This window comes from Sarcophilus harrisii, chromosome 1 (genome assembly GCF_902635505.1).
Source record: "Sarcophilus harrisii chromosome 1, mSarHar1.11, whole genome shotgun sequence".
In the NCBI taxonomy this organism is placed as follows: domain Eukaryota; kingdom Metazoa; phylum Chordata; class Mammalia; order Dasyuromorphia; family Dasyuridae; genus Sarcophilus; species Sarcophilus harrisii.
This window is the reverse complement of record NC_045426.1, coordinates 377,398,935-377,418,178: the sequence shown is the minus strand read 5'-3', so window position 1 is coordinate 377,418,178 and position 19,244 is coordinate 377,398,935.

The following is a 19,244-nucleotide window of genomic DNA, read 5'->3' as shown; positions in this document are numbered from 1 at the left end:
ATGCGTGGTGTCTTTACCTATCCACCTTCCTTCCTGCTTATTTCTCAGGAAAGGGAGCTCATCTGGCAAATGCTAACCTTTCCACCTTTGCCTTTGTCCCACCACTTCCCTTCTCTTCTTGATGGGAGTTGAAGCATTTTAAGGTTAACAGAAGGTTGCTGACTCACAATAGCCATATGAGGTTGGCAACATAAATGAGGTATTCCAAGAGGTTAAGTGACTTCTCCACAAATATATTGTTGTTAATGTTGTTTGTTTTTCTTTCTGAAAGATGACCATAACATCAGGGAGATGGTGCCATGATATGAAAGTGAACTAAATTTAAGTAAGGGAGGACTTTGCAAAATCACCTGCCTTTCTCTTCTGGAGCCATCTGGAGCCATTCCAGTGGCAAGATGTAGATTAAGACAACTGGTGATGGCTCTGGTTAAAGTGGGAAACATTGGGAGGGGAAGACTTTTGATCATATAGTTAGTAAATCTTAGAATTAAAACTCAAACTTAGCTTTCATGATTCAGAGTCCAGTATCTTTTCCAATGTCTCAGTCTTTATTTTCCCCCCTTTCTACTAGCTACTTCCTATCTATTTAAAAGCATGTTCATGGGGCTATATGTTGTGGGATATTAGTATTAGATTGTCTTTTTTAACAATTGATATCACTCTGTGAATCCATGTCCATCCATTTCCTCAGACTACACTTCCTATTTGTTTGTTTCAGGTAGGACAATGGATAGAGGGTCCACCTGAAATCGGGAAGACCTGGGTAAACTTTCAGATCTATCCTAGGTGTGAAACCCTGGGCAAACCCCTAAACCCTATTTGTCTCAGTTTCTTCATCTGTAAAATGAACTGGAGAAGGAAATGGCAAATCATACCTGTATATTTTCTAAGAAAACCTTTCAAGAGCTCAAAATAAAAGTGGGACACAAGTGAAATGACTCAACAGCATTACTCCAGGCCCAGAAGGCATCTGCTCCTTAACTAGATTGGGCTCAGGGCTCCTTGTTTCTGTTTCTTGTTGTTTGTACTAGAAGGGACCATGACAACAGAGAGGTGATGCTATGACATATAAGTGAATTGGATTTGAGGGAGGGAGGGCTGGGCAAAGTCACCTGTCTCACTTTCTCCTTCAAAACCACTGTGTCCTGGGGCCAGATCTAATTAGATTTTTTAAATTGACTAGGTGAAAGAGGAGATTCTTTGCTCCAACTGCTACCTAGCCTTAATCACCAAATGGGCATTGCCTCAGTCAAAATGACACCTGTTGAAGATTTTAGCTTAAAAAGGTCAAAGTTTCCCATTCCATCCAGGGCCATCTCCAGTCTTCCTGGCCACTGGACCCAGATAACTCTGGAGGGGAAAATGAGGCAGGTAACCTTGCACAGTCCTCTCTCACTCAAATCCTATTCACCTGCATTAAAAATAGCATCTTCTCCATGAAGTCTCTTCAAAAACAAAGGACAAAGATCAATTTGACATGAGATGACCTTGAATGCAGTGGGAGACATTGACCTTTTTAAACTAAGGTATTTAACAGGTCTTGGCTGACTGTGGCAATATCTAATCAGTGATAAAGACTAGGTAAGAAACCTGATCAACAAACAAACAAATACTTAGACAAATAAACAAACAAAAAATGAAAGAATGAAAGAGGAATCCATCAGGGAGGGGAAGACCCTCAGGGTTTCTGGCTCAAATAGTAACAACTGCTATTTACATTCACTCTGCAGCAAACTGGATCAAAACTGACTAAGTTGTACCTTTGTGGGCTGAAATCTTCTAGAGCTAGACTGATTTTGGTTAAAGGCTTAGTCCTTAAGGAAGAAATCTAGCCACTAAACAGAAGCCAGTTTGAACCTGGGGATGCTTCTACAATCCTTGTTTTTACTTTACCCTACTCTGGAGAGATCTGATCTACATAGTGGGGAGCAAGTCAATGAAAACCTGATTGAAATGGCTTATGTTTTTCTGGTCAAGATTGTTGGAGACCGCTGGATCTCATGGGGCATTTAGCATTCCCTGAGCATCAATGAAGGCTTTCAGTTTTGAAAGCTAGTGCAGTTGCTGATAGATCCTTTCACATGAAGATTATTCCTAGCTGCCCCCTCCCTGTACTCCTCCTCATAAAGATAAAGTAATAGGGAGGAGCTGAGAAAACTCACTTCCTCATTAAAATGTTCACCCAGCAGAGTTGTTTTATGTTTGCCCAGGGGAAGTTCAAATGATGTAATGTCAGGCCAATTAGAAGGAAGACACAATTAAGGTTAAAAGGCAGACCTTAATTAATCACCTATTAACCACCAGACTGCATGCCCTTCTAATAAGATATCTCAACTCACAGAGTTGCCTTAATTTACCTTTTTTTAAATTCTCCCTCTCTGCAAGATCTAGATCAGGGAAAGGATCGTCCTGTCAGTCAGTTAGTCTAACCATAATGTGGCCAAATAGATGGTGCCATAGATAGAGCACAGGAACTTCAATCAGAAAGACCTGAGTTCCAAATTGTGTTCAAATATTTTTTAGCTGTGACTCTGGGCAAGTCACTTCACCCTGTTTATCTCAGTTTCCTCATCTGTAAAATGAGCTGAAAAGGGACACAGCAAACTCTTACAATATCTTTGCCAAGAAAATTCCAAATAGGATCATGGAGAGATGGACAAGCCTGAAACAACTCAACTACAAGAAAACCACAACATGACTTGTGGAAGGCCCTTCCTTTTTGCTCATATAACAAGTATGGTAATTTAGGTTCTCATCACCTGGACAATTGCAATAGTCTTCTAATTGGTCAACCGATCAAATCTTTGCAAGGGGATTTTTTGTTTAGGATTGGGTAGTTTTATGCAATCCCCTTGTCTGTTTGCCCCCTTCAAAGTATCACCCCTATCCATCTTCTCCTTTTCAGTCCCAAAATTATTAAATAGTTTACATTCAATCCCACTATTTCTCACTCCCTTATAATCTGGTTTCTCTTCCAAAGTCTACTAAAATTCTTCTTCTAATGTTTACTTCTAATATTCTCATGGTCAAAACTAATAAACTTTTCTTAGTCTTCTGTTTTCTAAGGTTTCTGCAAAGTATACCATCGAGTATTATCAAGAGAATGAGATTCAAAGGCTATTTCTGGTACATAGCAGCTGAATGAACAAGGGTATAGTCATCTAACCTGCCACTGAATTAGGCAATCCTATCAAATAGTAAATGAAAGATGGGTTGCTGATTTCCATCAGAGGGACTGATACAAGGATTTTGACAGGGCAGTTCCTTATATTGTTTCCCTTTTGCCTAAATCGGAACCTTTATAACAATGAGCCATGTTTTAGTGAAATCTTAATGAATTGTTTCATGTGCAATCATTTTTAATTGTATTGTATTATAGAAATGCTTGTTTTATTCCATAAATTAAAAGTAAAATTTCATAATGGGAAAGGGGGAAGAAATCCTAATGAATTCCTTAAAATCATATATCTCCCTAAAGGCATCAGAATATAAAAGGGTGATAATTGGGTTGGGTGGGAGTATTTGTTTGGTTTAGCCAAATATGATTCCATGGTGAAATGTAAGATTTGTTAGAATTAAAATAATTTTTATTTACTAATAGTTTAAGCATCCTGTTAATTTTAACATGAAGCATATACAAAGATATACACTGAAATTACTACCATCCCTTCTCTGTTAAAGATTTAATCTGAATTCTTCTGGCATTCATTACTAGTGATTCTCTTAAAAACACAAATAACCTATGCATTTTCTTAAGGCCAAGGAACAAGGGAAGCTCCCTGCTCTTTTCCCACCATAATTATTGACAGTCTTTCATGTAATTGTTGCTATACTCATTTATCTGTTGAATACCTTAGCTTGAAAAGGCCAAGGTCTCCTCTTGTACCCAGGACATTTCCAATCATCCTGATCTGTATCTTGTCATTGGACCCAGATGGCTCTGGAGGAGAAAGTGAGTGCACAGTACTCCCTCACTTAAACCTAATTCAATTGCATGTCATGGCAGCAACAACACCATGTACCATTATTCCTTTATTATTCTGGCACAGGGGTGGGGTTCTTTCCACTCTTACCTCATTTTCCAATATAAGGACTAGATGATAATTTTCACTTTCTTACTCTTTCTGCCATCCAGGGGAGATATGGAGATATTTCTTTCTTTTCTTTTTTTCCTCTTCTGATCAGGAAGCACAAACCTTTGACCGTTTTCACACATTTTCTCTGGGGATGCTACAAGATGACTTTGTCTTTTGTTGCTGGCACCTGTCACACATCTCTCTCTGACAAAGAAACGAGTTGGAAAAAATAAGTAAAATGTCAAGATAACTTGCTGTTTCACTTAGGTCATTTGTTGTTTGTGACTAGAAGCATGCATCCTCATGGGGCACTATAGAGCACCTGGTTCTAGTTAAAGTTGTCGACAATATTAATTTCCCAAATATGAATGAAAAATCCAACATCCTTGCCATGTTATCACAAAAAGTAGCATGGGCAGAATCATGGTATAGCCACTCCTTTGTAATCTTGCTATACATTTGATCAAGGATGACAAATCAGTGCCCGATAAGAGGATATAACATCATAAATTTTCTGAATAACCTTTGACATGTTGATTAACCTTTTTAGGTTTTTCTTTCCTCATCTATAAAAGGAAAACATTGAACAATGCATTATAGATGACATCAAAAGTTCTCTTTATCTCTTATGTTCTACAATTCTAATAATTAATAGAAAATGTCCATCAATGTGGAAATATAATGGCTTTGTTTTTGTTTTTTGAGAATCATTCAATTGTAGAATAATTAGGGCTGATATTCATTCTCTAATGGAAAAGGGGAAAGGAATAAGTATTTATATAGTGAATATATGTGCCAGTCGCTGTGCTGTCTTTTATAATATTGTTTCATTTGAGCCTTATAATAACCCTTTAAGGTAGGTGCTTTTTTTAAATTAAATTAATTTTTTTTCTTTTTTTTGCTGAGGCAATTGCGGTTAAGGGACTTGCCCAGGGTCACACAGCTAGGAAGTGTTAAATGTCTAAGGTTAGATTTGAATTCAGGTCCTCCTGATTTCAGGGCTGGTGTTCTATCCACTGTGCCACCTAGCTGCCCCTAGGTGCTGTTTTTATCTCCAGTTAATGGTTGAGGAAACTGAGTCAAATAGAAGAAATTAAAAGGATCATGAAGCAAGTAAGGGTTTGAGTTGGTTTTATAATATCTACAACAGTCAACATGGAACAATAGCAATTAATATCATTGTAGCGCTTTAATGTGCAAAAAGCATTTTCTTCACCCAAGTATTTTCTTATAAGGCAGGGAGGATATATATTATTATTCTCATTTTATAAAAGTACTAGATAGGCTTTGTATTCTTCCAATGCATTAGCATTCCTTCCTGATATCATTAGTCTGATTTGTATCCTAAAATTCATTGTGCTTGAAGGCATGTCTGAGGGGAAGGGCAAGTCATTGGAGGCAGTGCAGGGCTGGGACACTAGAGAGTGAAAAATAAGAGACCTGGTAGTACCTAGCCACAGCAGTCCCCCTAACACAGTGGATGCTAGAGTTATGATTGACAGTTATACCACCTTTGCATTTATAGGAGCAGACAAGAACTCAAGGAGTTTCAGATGCTGAGCAAATAAAGAAATAATTGGAATCTCAACCAGCACAGAGCAACCAGCTAGTTCTCAATTGACCCAGCTAAAGGAAGGCTAGGATCCTGTGGAGAAAAACAAAAACAAAACCAAACCAACAACAACAACCAAAAAAGCATATCTGGTAATGGTTTGGGGAGATGGCAGATACTGTTTGTCCTTTTGTCACATCACTAGTAAGTTGACCCAACAGGTTTAGTGAATGTAAAACCTGGGTACATGCCTTTTTAACTCCCTCTTGGGGTATTTGAGAGTTGAATGGGTGAGCAGGATGGAGAGGGTAAATTCAGCTTCCACATTAGCTCCTCTGGTGGAGTCAAAGAGAACAAAAGAAAGATGAACATCAGTCTAAAAAAAGCTTCTACTTTTGAGAAGAGCTAGGTGTAGGGATCTAGAGAAATAGATAATATATGTCTTTGTTGAATGATGAGTAATATTTTTGTTTTAATTATAGTATATTAAATTCTGTTAAATGTTTTATTACAGTGTAACTTTGAATTGGGGATGAATCACAGAGATATACAGTGGAGATGGAGTGAAAGGAAATATTTTTTACAGGTGATAAAAGTCAAAACAAATCTGATTGTATAATCCATATCAAATTCTATTTAAATAGAGTAAAATAGCATATCCACAAAAAAACAGAATTAACAGATTAGTACCAGATATTCAGTCAATCAATAGTATTTATTAGCACTGGGGATGATAATGTAAAGAAGGAAACAGTCTTTACTCTCAAGAAATTTACATTCTAACTAGTTCCTTAAAAACCTAAGAAATGAATGAAAGTGCTTATAACCCAGGGCATACTCTGCTGTTGAATATTATAGATGAAAGAGTTTGTTTGATAAAACATACTCCAATCCTTAGTGCTGAATAATGTCAGTTCTTGGTCACAGTTCCCCTCCCCTCAATACCATAAATGTATGGAATCTGAAGCTGATAGAGTTTAAGTGAATTGTCTTATGATCACACAGTGTTAGACTAATGAATGCCCACTCTGAAAGCAAAAACTAAGATATACCTGATAATTGATACTAGATAAATTTTGATAGTATGATGGTAAGTAACCCTAAAAAGTTTTATATGATTGAATACAGAAAGGACATGTTAAAGAAAACCTCTCATGATGTATCACCCATAATCCAATGGCTTACATAGATAAGGTACTGTTAATTTACAATGACTGATGGAACAAAAAAACTGATTTCTGAATATGACCCCAGAACATCAAGCTCCAGCTCTACATTTTTAGGCTATAGGGTACTAAAGAAAGACTTCACTGATACTCATAGAGTCAGATTATAAGATTCAATATTTTTAGAGAAGTAGACCAAGAAACTAATATGTAAAAAGGGATTAAGAAAAGGAAAATAAAACCCAAATTATTCTTTGGACTTCAGGATGATTAAATTTTACTTGGATAACAATGACTCACAGAATTAGTAATTAGGCATGTATGATATGTAGAATAGACAAACGGAGACAGAACATATTAAGAATTGACTATTCTAGTAGCTATTTATGGAATATTAACAATTTGTATAAATCAATGACCCAATAAAAGCCTGAAAATGATAGAATTTTTGATCAGGGAAGAAACCTTGAAAATCATCTTCCTTTTACAGATGAAGAAACACAGGTTCAGATATGTAAATAAATAAATAAAAATAACGACAATAACAACAACAACAAACTGCCCAAGACAGCAGATATAAGTGACAGAACTGGGGCTAGCCTTGGGATGTTGGGGGAAAAAAAATCCTAATTTAATTTTGTTTCAACCACCCCAATGCTACCTCTAATGAACCTCAGGTGTTGAGATGATTGTTTGAGGGTGAGGAGAGAGGTGAAAGCAAACAGTGAGAAACAATCTATTTTGCAACAAGACTTAAGTTTCTAGGTAACAATTGCTGTACTTCATATTTTCTTTGTCCCAGAGCACTTAGAATGATACTATGGATATGAAAGACACTCAATGAAATTCCTCCTAAGTGTAATGACTTTTCCACAATACATGTATATAATGTCTTAATATAGTTATAATAACACAATAATATGTAATATTATTTATATTAGATATTGAGGTCTTTTGTAATTCCAACATCTTTATTTCCAAATTCCTCTCTTCCAATCAAAGAGCCAAATTTTATATTAAAGAAATTTTAAAAAGAAGAGGAAAAATGATTCAGCAATACTAATGAAGACATCAAAAGAGTATCATTGTATATATAATATTATACATTTCAAGTACTCAGCTCTATAAAGTCAATCAATCAATATTCATAAAGCACCTAATATGTGTCAAGTATTAAGCACAGGGGATATGCAGAAAGATAAAGGCAGCTCTTTTCCTAAAAGAGTTCATATTTTAATGAGAGAGCATGTGAAAAACTATATAGAAAAGCAAGAAATCTATGTATAAGGTAATTGAGAAGTAATCTCAGAGCAAAGGCATTAGCATTAAGAAAGGACCATTTTGAAGAAGGTAGATCGTTAAGTTAGAGAAAGCAGAAGATCAAACAAACAAACAAAACTGTATAAAGAATTCTAGATGCAAGGAATAGCCAGTGAAAATGTGCAATTGGGAGATAGAAAATCTTAAAGAGAAAAATAAGGAGGAGATTGTTACTCGATTGTAGACTATATGGAGTAAAATAAAGTGAGAGAAAAGTAGACAAGAAGGAAGAAGAGATCTGAGTAGGAAGGACTTTAAAAGTCAAACTGAATTTTATATTAGATCCTTAAGATAATAGGGAGTCATTGGAAGAGTTGGGAGATATTTGAAACAAAAAGACAAAGTAGAAGGCTATTTTAATAGTCTAATGATAAGAACCTCTCTCACATGATGTAGGGAATCAAGGACCTTCTCTTCTCAAGGACAAGTTTGATTACTACAGTTTTAGAATGTAAAGTTTCCTGAGTGGAGTGGGAGAGGGAGCATGTTGGCATTCATGCTGGTGCTGATGGTGTGGGTATTTCATCTACTAGTTTCAATCATTGGATTTATTTGGTATATTGTTTTCGTGGTCTGCTTATTGCATTTTACATTAGATCATTTAGTTTTTCCCATTCTTCTCTATACTCATCATCATCATTATTTCTTAATGCTCAGGAGCATTCCATTGTTTTTATGTACCCCAGCTTGATTAGCTATTCCCAAATAAATTCTCCATATCTTGTTTTCAGGATTTTTTGTTTTGTTCTGTCATTTTTGCTCCTATATCAAATGATGTTATGTGTTTGGCTGAAAGAATCATTCGCACAGAAAGTCAGGTGAGAATTATGAAGTCTAATGAAGAAGAGATTTCTCCTCCTCCATAATCAGTGACTTAGTTGGAAATCTGCTATTTTTTATTAAAAGTCAAATGCTAGGTTTTGCACTGGATTACTCTTTGTCTGGTTCCTTTAGCCAAATACATAAGGTTCTTTTTTTAGTATCTGTCTTCCTCAATAATCAAAAAACTTTAATCCTTTCAAAATGATTAAAGGCCTGTTCACACCTACTTCACACATTTGCTAGATTTATTGATTCAATCAAGGTGTCTAAATCTTCTGGGATTATATTAATTGAGATGGGAATGAAATTCCACCCTTTCACTTTGTACTTATTTGGATTGGTAAGTAGAAGACTGTAGTATAAATTCAGGTGATTACACAAGCCACTTAAAAAATAAATAAATCAGATATATTGTGAGTAAACAATATGGCAGGGAATCAATTTATACATTTAGGTTGCATGCTATTGTACTAAAATGATTCTTTTAGTTTTGACATCATATTTAAAAAGTCTATTAAATCATAATGCTGCAAATAGAGGTTTAATTCTCTCAGAACTACCATATTAGGTACAAGGACATACAAAATAATTTGGGGATCCCTAATTGCATTTTTTATGGACCTATCATACAAAATTAGTTCAAAAATATAAAAATGGAATTAGATAGAAATAACTTGCTTGGCCTGTTGAAAAACAACCGTGAGAATTCTACAACAAAGGCAGAGTTTCATATCGGTTTGTCCTTTTCTTTCTATCCATACTATTTACATATTCTCTAATTTTGCAATAGAGACCTTTTAAACACATCAATAGGTCAATAAATCTATGTTGTTAATAAGGTTGTACTTGAGCTCAGTCTTTATTTGAGTGTTTCCTTAGACAGTGCATTACATCCCTATAAATGTTTCTACCAAAGAGATTTATTCCTGATTGATTGTTCTTTCAGCAGGTTAATTAGTCAAACAAATAAAGGACCAGTGTAAAACTTTTTTTTTTTAACATTCATTGATATGACAATTTCAAATAATCGATTAGAAAAATTCTTATGTTTCTCAGTTTGATTTCTTACTAAGGAACAGTATTGCACTGTGGCTTTCTGTGTCAGAAAGTCCAGGATCTTATCCTTACTCCAACATTTATCAGTTCAGTGACTCTGGGCAAGTCCTAGAATTATAGATTTAGAGCTGAAAGGTCATTTAGCCTACTATCTCATTTTACAGATGGGGAAACTGAAGCCCAGAGAGATTAAATGATTTCCAAGTGACTAAAATTTAGTTTTAAACCAGGCTCCTTCTACTCTAAATCCAACATTCTTTCACACTGAACCTCAGATTCATTTGTAAAATGAGAATAATCATACTCACAGTAACTACCTCTTATGGTTTTTGTCAGGCTCAAATGAGATAATATTATATAAAGCTCTTGGCAAGTCTTTAGGATCTATATAAATGCCAACTATTATAATTGCTAAAGTCTCCCTCACCTGCCTTGGTCACTCCCACTTAAACACTCCCCCACACACACAGTGACCCATCCTTTCTTTGATTTCTTGCAGACCAAGGAATCAGTGAAAAAATTCTTTACTAAATTGTTTCCATAATGATTTCACATTTCTTAATTCTCCAAATCATGTGCGGGGCCTTCTAAGGGAAGTGACTGAATTATTTTTGCCTTTTTTTTTTCCTTTTTAATACATTCAACTGCACCTAGCACAGGGTTCAGCACAAAGTAGCTGCTTAATTTACACTTGAAAAATGAATAGCCAGATTCTTGAGGAAAACCATTGTCCTTTATAAAATTACATGTCCATCTTTTTTTTTTTTTTAATCTTCGCTATACAGAACCAGAACTAGAATCAGAACCAGAACCAGAGACAAGAGGGATTTATGTATGTATGTATGTATATTCCTGACTCTTTATATGACCATAGTGAAAATCTGAATTGTTTAACATTTTTAGCCTATTTCTCCAACCCCAAGCCAGAGTCTGCACTGTAACTATGATTTGGAGCCACTTTGATGTATTTCTCAGGCTCCCTAAAATTTTGTTCCTTTCAGCTATAATTTGCATGTATCTGCTTTCATCTTTTCCTATCTCAATCCTCCTAACTCCTTTTTCCTGCACCATTTAATTCTATAATTATTTTATTTCTAAACCTTAGGGCATGTTGTATGGACCAAGGCATGCTTTATAAGACTAAGTAGACTATTCCAGTTCTAATCATTTGTAACTTGCTAATTATTTGGGAGTGTTCCACCCCTAAACAACTCTGGCTTCAGAATATATTGTTTTCAGAGCTCTTCTGACATCATTCAGGCATGCTGATTGTACACAAACAAATATGTCTGGGCTTGATAAGGCTGAATTGTATATAAGCTCAAGTTCTTCATTGTTATTATGTTCAAGCAAAAAATAACCACAGTATTTCCATACCCAAGCAAACTGCAAGAAAAGGCTGCCCACTCTTGCCAAACACAAAAAGACAGATTGGTAAGGAGAGGGGGGAGGGGAAGCCTGCTTCCTATCTCAGTGCAAACCAGTCAATGTGTCCAGCTGGATTACTGTGGGCATTTTTAAATTAGCTTTTTTGGTGCAGTCAGAGCCTTCTTATTCCTGAGCCACTCCTGGTTGGGAAGTCCATTCACTTATTGTTGTCCAGAGCATTAAAGAATAATTTCTGATTACTCCTACATGACTTTACATCAAAATGAAAACTGATCTCCAGAAATCATTATCAAAGAATTTGATTTTTCCCAATCCAATAAATATTATCAAATTGTATTTTATATTTATTCTGAATTCCTAAATACCTAGTACATGTAGAATGTACATCTCTCTACATAAGTAGAATAGGAAAAGAGGACTAGTTTTGTACATGTAACCTCAAATCCTTTTAGGTAAATTTTCTTTTCCTTCTAATTTCCTTCTAATTGTATAATAAATTCAATATATAACTTTTAAAGCTGTCCTATTTATCTGTTTTCTTCTGGACTTCCTTGGACTTCTTTTCTGTGCATTTAAAAATGCTTCTATTTTCTTTCTTTTTTTCACAAGCCTGTTCATAAGTTTCCTGTCCCTTTCATTCTACCCTACAAAATACACAAACAATAAAAAGTAACCCCTTAAACAATTGTCATTTCCCTTTTCTAACATTTTTGCCAATCTCGTAGTTGGGATATGCAAAATAAAGTTGTTTTCATTTATATTTCTCTGTTAGTGACTTTGAACACATTTTTATAGTGTTAGTCATTTGGATCATTTTTTCCCCCTTCACAAACTTCCCAGTTTGATTATTTATAAATCTGGTAATGGCTCTTGTTCTTCCACATTTGAATGGCTACTTTAAATATCCTTGATATGAGGTCTCTTTGAAAAACACACTCATCAAGGCAGATCTCATAACAGCCATGTGCATAGGGAGGAGAAATGTGAACAGGATAACGATTCAATTAAAAGGATTAAGAATACTAAATCTTAAGAGAAATGATTAATATGTGTCATATCAGAGGGCTAATGGCATAAGCTTATTCAGATATACAGTCTTAAACTGATTTGATATCTATGGACACCAATATTCATAATCATGTCTGAAGAGTGGAAGAGTCACAGACAGATCCATTAGCCCAAAGGGAATAGATCCTGCCTTTGCTCCTGTGTGGATCTAAAAGAAAATTTGTAATCAGTTTTAAAGCACACAAGCATGAACATATACTAATACATATATACAAAATATTCAGGAGCTACAGAGGGCAAATTAACTCTGTTATTCCTATTTTTATAACTAGCTACTCTCAAAACTTTCCACAATAAGCAAAATAAATAGACGAATACTTATATGGCCAATGCAATCCTATAAGCAATGAAAGTTCAAATTCTTCTAATTTTTACATCCTGAAATCATGCCTAAAGCCAAAGGATAGAGATGGATCATTGGATATAGCCATCAGATTATTGATTCTAGATATTATTTTTTCTCCCTACACAGCCTAGATGTCCTTTCTTCCTACAATGTACAGTATCAGAGAGTAGGGACAAGATCATTAAATTCAACAAACATTTAAAAAACAAGACATTCTATGAGTTGTTGTGGATACAAAAGGAAAAAAAAAGTAAAGTCCCTCTTTTCAAGAAGTTTATATTCTAAAACATGAAGAATGATGTGTGTACAGATAAGTATTTTATAAAGAAGAGAGTAAAAGAGTCAAAAGGGAGATCTAGAAATAGACTATTAGGATAAAGGTGAGTGGAATGGAATTAGGCATTAATACAGTGTGTAAGAAATGCCTGGCATTCTCCTAAGTGCTATACAAATATTATCTCATTTGATCTTCACAATAACGCAGAGAGGTAAGTGCTATTATTAATTTTCAGTTTGCAGTTAAGGAAACTGAGACAAAGAGAGGTTGTGATTAGCTGAGGGTCATATAGCTAATAAGTATCTGAAGTAGGAAGGTCTTCTTGACTCCAGGTATATAGATTCCTATCTATTGTACAATCTAACCATCCACCCTAGAGACAACACTAGCATTTGTGGAGGCAAAGGAATGCATCATTGAGATGAAACCTGAGCTTAATTTAAATTAAAAGAAGGATTCTGGAAGGTGAATATGAGGAAGGTCCCTTTCATCCAAGGGGGAAGATGCACAGAGTTGCAAAAAGAATGTTAAAGGAGCAGGTTGTCTTATAGCTAGGAAGCAGCAGTCTATTAAGTCAACAAAATAAAATAGAGCAGCTAGGTGGCACAGAGAATAGAAGGCCAGACAAAGAGACAAGATGATTCACCTTTCTAAGTTCAAATCAGATCTCAGAAACTAGATGTATGAGCCTGAACAAATCATTCAACCCCAATCGTCTTCACCCCATCCTATCCCACAAAAGAAGAGTTTGGCAATTCTATAGAAGATGAACTGCAGAGATGAGGAACTGGAGGTAGAGAGGCTAATTGGCAAGCTATCACAATAGTCTGGAGAGGGTAATGAGAATGTAGAGGCTATATAAGTAAAAAGGGGATACATTTTAACAAGTACTGAGAGGAGGGCAAATTTGATAATTGTTGGGTAGGTAGAATATATATAATTTGGATACTGATTGGATATGAGCAAGGGGATGAAAGAAAAGGAATGAGTCAAAGATGATTCCAAGGTTATGGAGACTGGGAAAATGGAGACACTCTCAACAGGAATTAAAAGAAAGACCAGGTTTTGGGAAAAAATAATTGTTTGGTTATGTTTTAGATAAGTTGTCTTTGAGTTGCTGTTGGAATATCTTTGTAGAAATGTCAAGTAAGTAGTTAGTAATGTGGGCCTTAAATTAAGGAGAAAGATTATGATTAAAGAGAAAGATTATTTGGGAGTCGACTGCATAAAAATGATAGTTGAAACCCATAAATAGACAAGAGAATATAGAACAAAAAGCGAAATGTCCCCAAAGTAGCAAAAAACTTGTAAAATGCTTTGCCTAACATGTGTACATACTTAATATATGTTAATGAATTTAATTTGTAATGTCCTTACTTATGGAGGTGAAAGGTGGATGAGAGTCCAGTAATGGAGCTTGAAAAGGAATAATAAAGCAGGTTAAATAAAGAACCCTGGAAACAAATAGAATCAAAGAAACTAAGAGATGAAGGAATATTCAAGTGGAAGTATTAATGAACAATATCCAAAACAAAAATAGTAAATGAATGAATGAATAAATAAAGGAAGTAAGGATTGAGAAAAGATACCAAATTTGGTCACTATGTTACAGAGGAAAAAATGCTAGGTTTGGAGTCAGTTGATCTGCTTCGGATCTGACTTCTGCCACTTACTGTGAAGCAAATCATTTAACAGATCTATGTCAGTTTCTTCATTGAAAAAACAAGAGTTAAATTCTATGACTTGTCCATGGTCACAGAGTCAGTAAATGTTAGAAATCAAATTTGAATTATGGTCTTCTTAATTTAAAAGGAGAATTCTGTTCCATTCTCTCTTTCTAGAACTATTGGATCCTAGAAATTAAAAAAAACAAACAAAAAAACTACATTATATATTAATTCTTTTTTTTTCAGGTGCAGCAATGAAAATGATGTTAAAATTTATTCTTTCCCCAATAAAATCATATCCGGTTTCTTTTTTTTTATTTACTTCATATATTGATTTAATTTTTTATTAAAGTATTTTATTTTTCAAAACATATGATGGTTCTGTTGAATTAGCCCTTGCAAAACCTTGTGTTCCAATCCCCTCTTTCCCCACACCCTCCCCTAGATGGCAAGTAGTTCAATATATGTTAAATTCAACATATGCATTAATATTTATACAATTACCATGTCACACAAGAAAAAAAAGTGAAGCAAAATAAAATGCAAGCAAACAACAACAAAAAGAGCAAAAATGTTATGTCGTGAACTACACTCAAGTCCCATAGTTCTCTGTCTGGGTATAGATGGCTCTCTTTGGCACTGAACAATCAGGACTGGTTTGAATCATCTCATTGTTGAAGAGAGCCACGTTCATCAGAATTGATCATCGTATAATCTCATTGTTGCCGTGTACAATGATCTCCTAGTTCTGCACATTTCACTCAGCATCAGTTCATGTAAGTCTCTCCAGCCCTTTCTAAAATCATCCTATTGGTCATTTCTTACAGAACAATAATATTCTATTACATTCACATACCATATTTTATTCAGCCATTCTCCAACTGATGGGCATCCACTCAGTTTCTAAGTTCTTGCCACTACAAAGAGGGCTGCCACAAACATTTTTGTGCATGTGGGTCTCTTTCCCTCCTTTAAGATCTCTTTGGCATATGAGCCATTAGTAACACTGCTGGATCAAATGTTGTTCACAGTTTGATAACTTTTTGAGCATAGTTCCAAATTGCTCTCCAGAATGGTTGGATCAGTTCACAACTCCACCAACAATGTATCAATGTCCCACTTTTCCCACATTTGTCATTTTTGTTTCCTGTCATCTTAGCCAATCTGAGAGGTGTGTTATGTTATCTCAGAGTTTCTTAATTTTCATTTCTCTGATCAAAAGTAATTTAAAGTACCTTTTCACGTTATATATTAATTCAAATTAATTCAACAGACATTTTTAAACACCTATGCTAAATTGTGGGGATACAAAAATGAAGCAAAATATAATCCCTCTTAACAATCCAATGTGGGAGAGGTAAGGGATGTAAACAAATCTATACAAAGCAAACCACATTTGATATAAATAAGAAATGATTAACAGAGGGAAGGTATTGGGATAAAGAGGATTTTGGTTGGTACTTAAAGGAAACCAAGGAGATTAGAACAAAAAGTAGTTAGAATGAAGAAGGGAGAGCATAGCAGGTGTGATAAATAGTCACAGAAAATTTCAGGTTCTAAGAGATGGAGTTTCTTGTTTGTGGAACAACTAGGTCAGTGTCACAGGGTCAGAGAATAAGATATAAGACAGCTGGAAAGATGGGAGAGGGTTAGGTTATGGAAGGCTTTGAATGTCAAACAGCATTTTGAATTGACTCCTGAAGGTATTAGGAAGCTGTGGGAGTTTATTGAGTGGGGGTGTAGGGGTGAGTTACATGATCAGACTTGTATTTTAGGAAAATCACTTTAATGGTTGAATGGATTGGAGTGGAAAGAAACTGGAGGCAGGCAAGGATACATTTTCTTTCCCCCCCTCCCCCAGTAGTATTTTATTTTTCCAAATACACATAAATATAGTTTTTAACATTCATTTTTACAAAACTTTGGATTCTAAATTTTTCTCTCTTACTTCCCCCCTCCCCAATACAGCGAGCAATCACATATAGGTTAAATATGTACAATCCTTGTAAACATATTTCTATATATAAAGGACACATTTTTTAAAAATGGATAAATGAAAGTATATATATTCATCCTGGCTCAGAGTCCTGAGAAATCTAGCATGATTCTTTGACCCTAGCTGTATTCGATGGATTTAGTAGTTTTCAATTCTGAACTTTAGAGGCATGCCAAAACTTTTCTTAATCTCCTGGAGGAGAATTTTCCTGTTGTGGAAAAAAAAAAAAAAAAAAAAAAAAAAAACTTTGGACCCAGAAGTTGAGGTCTACAAATAGTTTGCCCTGGACTAGGAGACCCCTGCTTTTCCAATGAACACAGCTAAAGTTCTCATTGTAATGAAAGCAGCCCTGGTCATCTGGAAGGATTTCTGAAAACCTAAAAAACTTCCACAGAGGGAAACCAGCTCTTGTTACTGGGACATTAGATATTCTGCTGGAAAGCCTTTTGGCAACAAACAATTCTGATTTAGCAGGGACTATCTCTATCTGATTCTTTGTAGTTTCGGTTTAGAATCCCCTACCCAGATAATGGTGCATAAAATTAGGAATACAAAAGAAGAGAGAATCACAAGTATGAAAGAATTTAAAGTAGCACAAACAAAGGATTCCCCATATCTTTGCTGTTTCTATTTTTTTAAGTCAGAAGTGTCCCAGGAGTACCCTTGCCTGGTTTAATTTTCCCTTTACCCCAGTAGTCTAAGATTCAGATTTGCTGTCTCCTCTTGTTGAGCTCTGAATAAAAGTTATAAGTCCCCTTCCCTTGCCATTAGAACTGGAAAACTGAGTTTAAAAAAAGAGCCTAGGAAAAATCTTGGGAGTTCCAATCACCTCTACATATCATTGTGTCATAAACTCCAGGTGCATTATCTTGATCCTTGCTAGGATAATTTCCCCTCCATTTGAGTATTGTCCCTTACCTTGCTGTCTTCTGCCTTTGACCTTTTATCTTGACCCCTATCCTGTCAGGATTAAGTTATGATCCTTTCTTGGAATTATGGCTTGTCCGTCCTACCAGTGTCTTTGCCTCCCTTATCTGCCTTTGTTTCCCCTATAAGATTGCATTCTCAGACTATGTATTCTGTTTGCAAACCCTAGTTAGCTAAAAACCTATATAAGTTCCCTGCCTCGGTTTATCTGGGCCAAATGCGTTGGACAAGAGTCCTATTTGGTCGGCTAGTCTAAACTCTCCACATTAAACTTTAAAAACTAATCTCTGTCTGCCTCAGCTTCCCAGCTTACACTCTTCCAAGAAGTCTTTTCTGATTCTCTTGAGCTACATGGGAGCTTGCCTACCTCAGATTTTCCATAGACTTTTATTTGGAATTCTTTGCTCTTGTCACATTCTAATTTTTCTTCCAGTTATCTGGGTACCATTTTACATTAAAATTACCATGAGGACAAAACTATGGCTTATTTCATCAATCAAAAACATCATTAAAAGTTTAAGTACAAAGCACTGGACTAAAAATAAAAAAGCTGAAGCCCATGCCCTCAGGGACTTTATAGTTTAGTAGTGAAATGTCACTAACTTGGATAGTTATAACACACAATATTGTAAGTGCATTAAAGAATTATAAAATAAAATGCTTTGTGACCACTTTTAGGGAGCAGCTGGTTACCAACATCCTAGTGATCATTGAAGTTTTATCCTCAGATTATGAAAGAACTGGCAGAAATGATCACTAAGCCACTTTCAATGATATTTAAAAGATCAAAAAAAGAAGAATAGGATCACAATTTGGAGAAGGAGAAATGTTTTTCCAATGGTGAGAGTGGTAAAAGAGAGAAGGAAGGGTTAGAAGAGTAAGACAGATGGACAGACAGAGATATAGAAACAGGGATAGAAATAGAGAGCCAGAGAGAAAGAGATTGTAACATTATATATAGTAAGCTTTCCTTAGTCTGGAAAAAAATGTGCCTAGAAAAAAAAAAAGGAAAACATATTATAAAAAAACAAAACAATAAAGACAGAAAAGTTTAAGGACAGAGAAAATCTCACTTGTTTTGAACAGTTGGAGAGTAGAAGAAAAGGATCAGGAAGATGCCAAAACATTTGCACCTATAGAAAAGATGTATAGTTCCTGTATTTGGATGTAACATTGTTCATTTTGTTGGGAAACAGTTCTATGTATTTCAAGGAATGATGGCATGATCCCCCTACTTAGTGATTCATGTGGTTATGAAATGAGGCTGGAAGAAGAAACCTAGAAAGTTAGTAATCATTGATGGGAAACTAAATCCAAAATAAGTAACACTACAAACCCCCCACAAAACTGAAGACCAGGGGTATCATTTTTCATCAGTACTTCTATTTGAAGACAGAGGGTTCAAAAGAAAATACTAATACTAGAAAGAGCAGAGCTTTATAATAAGATCCTACAATTGAACAAATTTTAGATGTCTGGACCATAGTTTTGCATATAGAAATGATGGCCTCTTATCAAGAGAAGGAACAAAAAAGGAATATGTTTTTTGTGTTTGTTGGATTGAATAATGATAGTTGTTGAC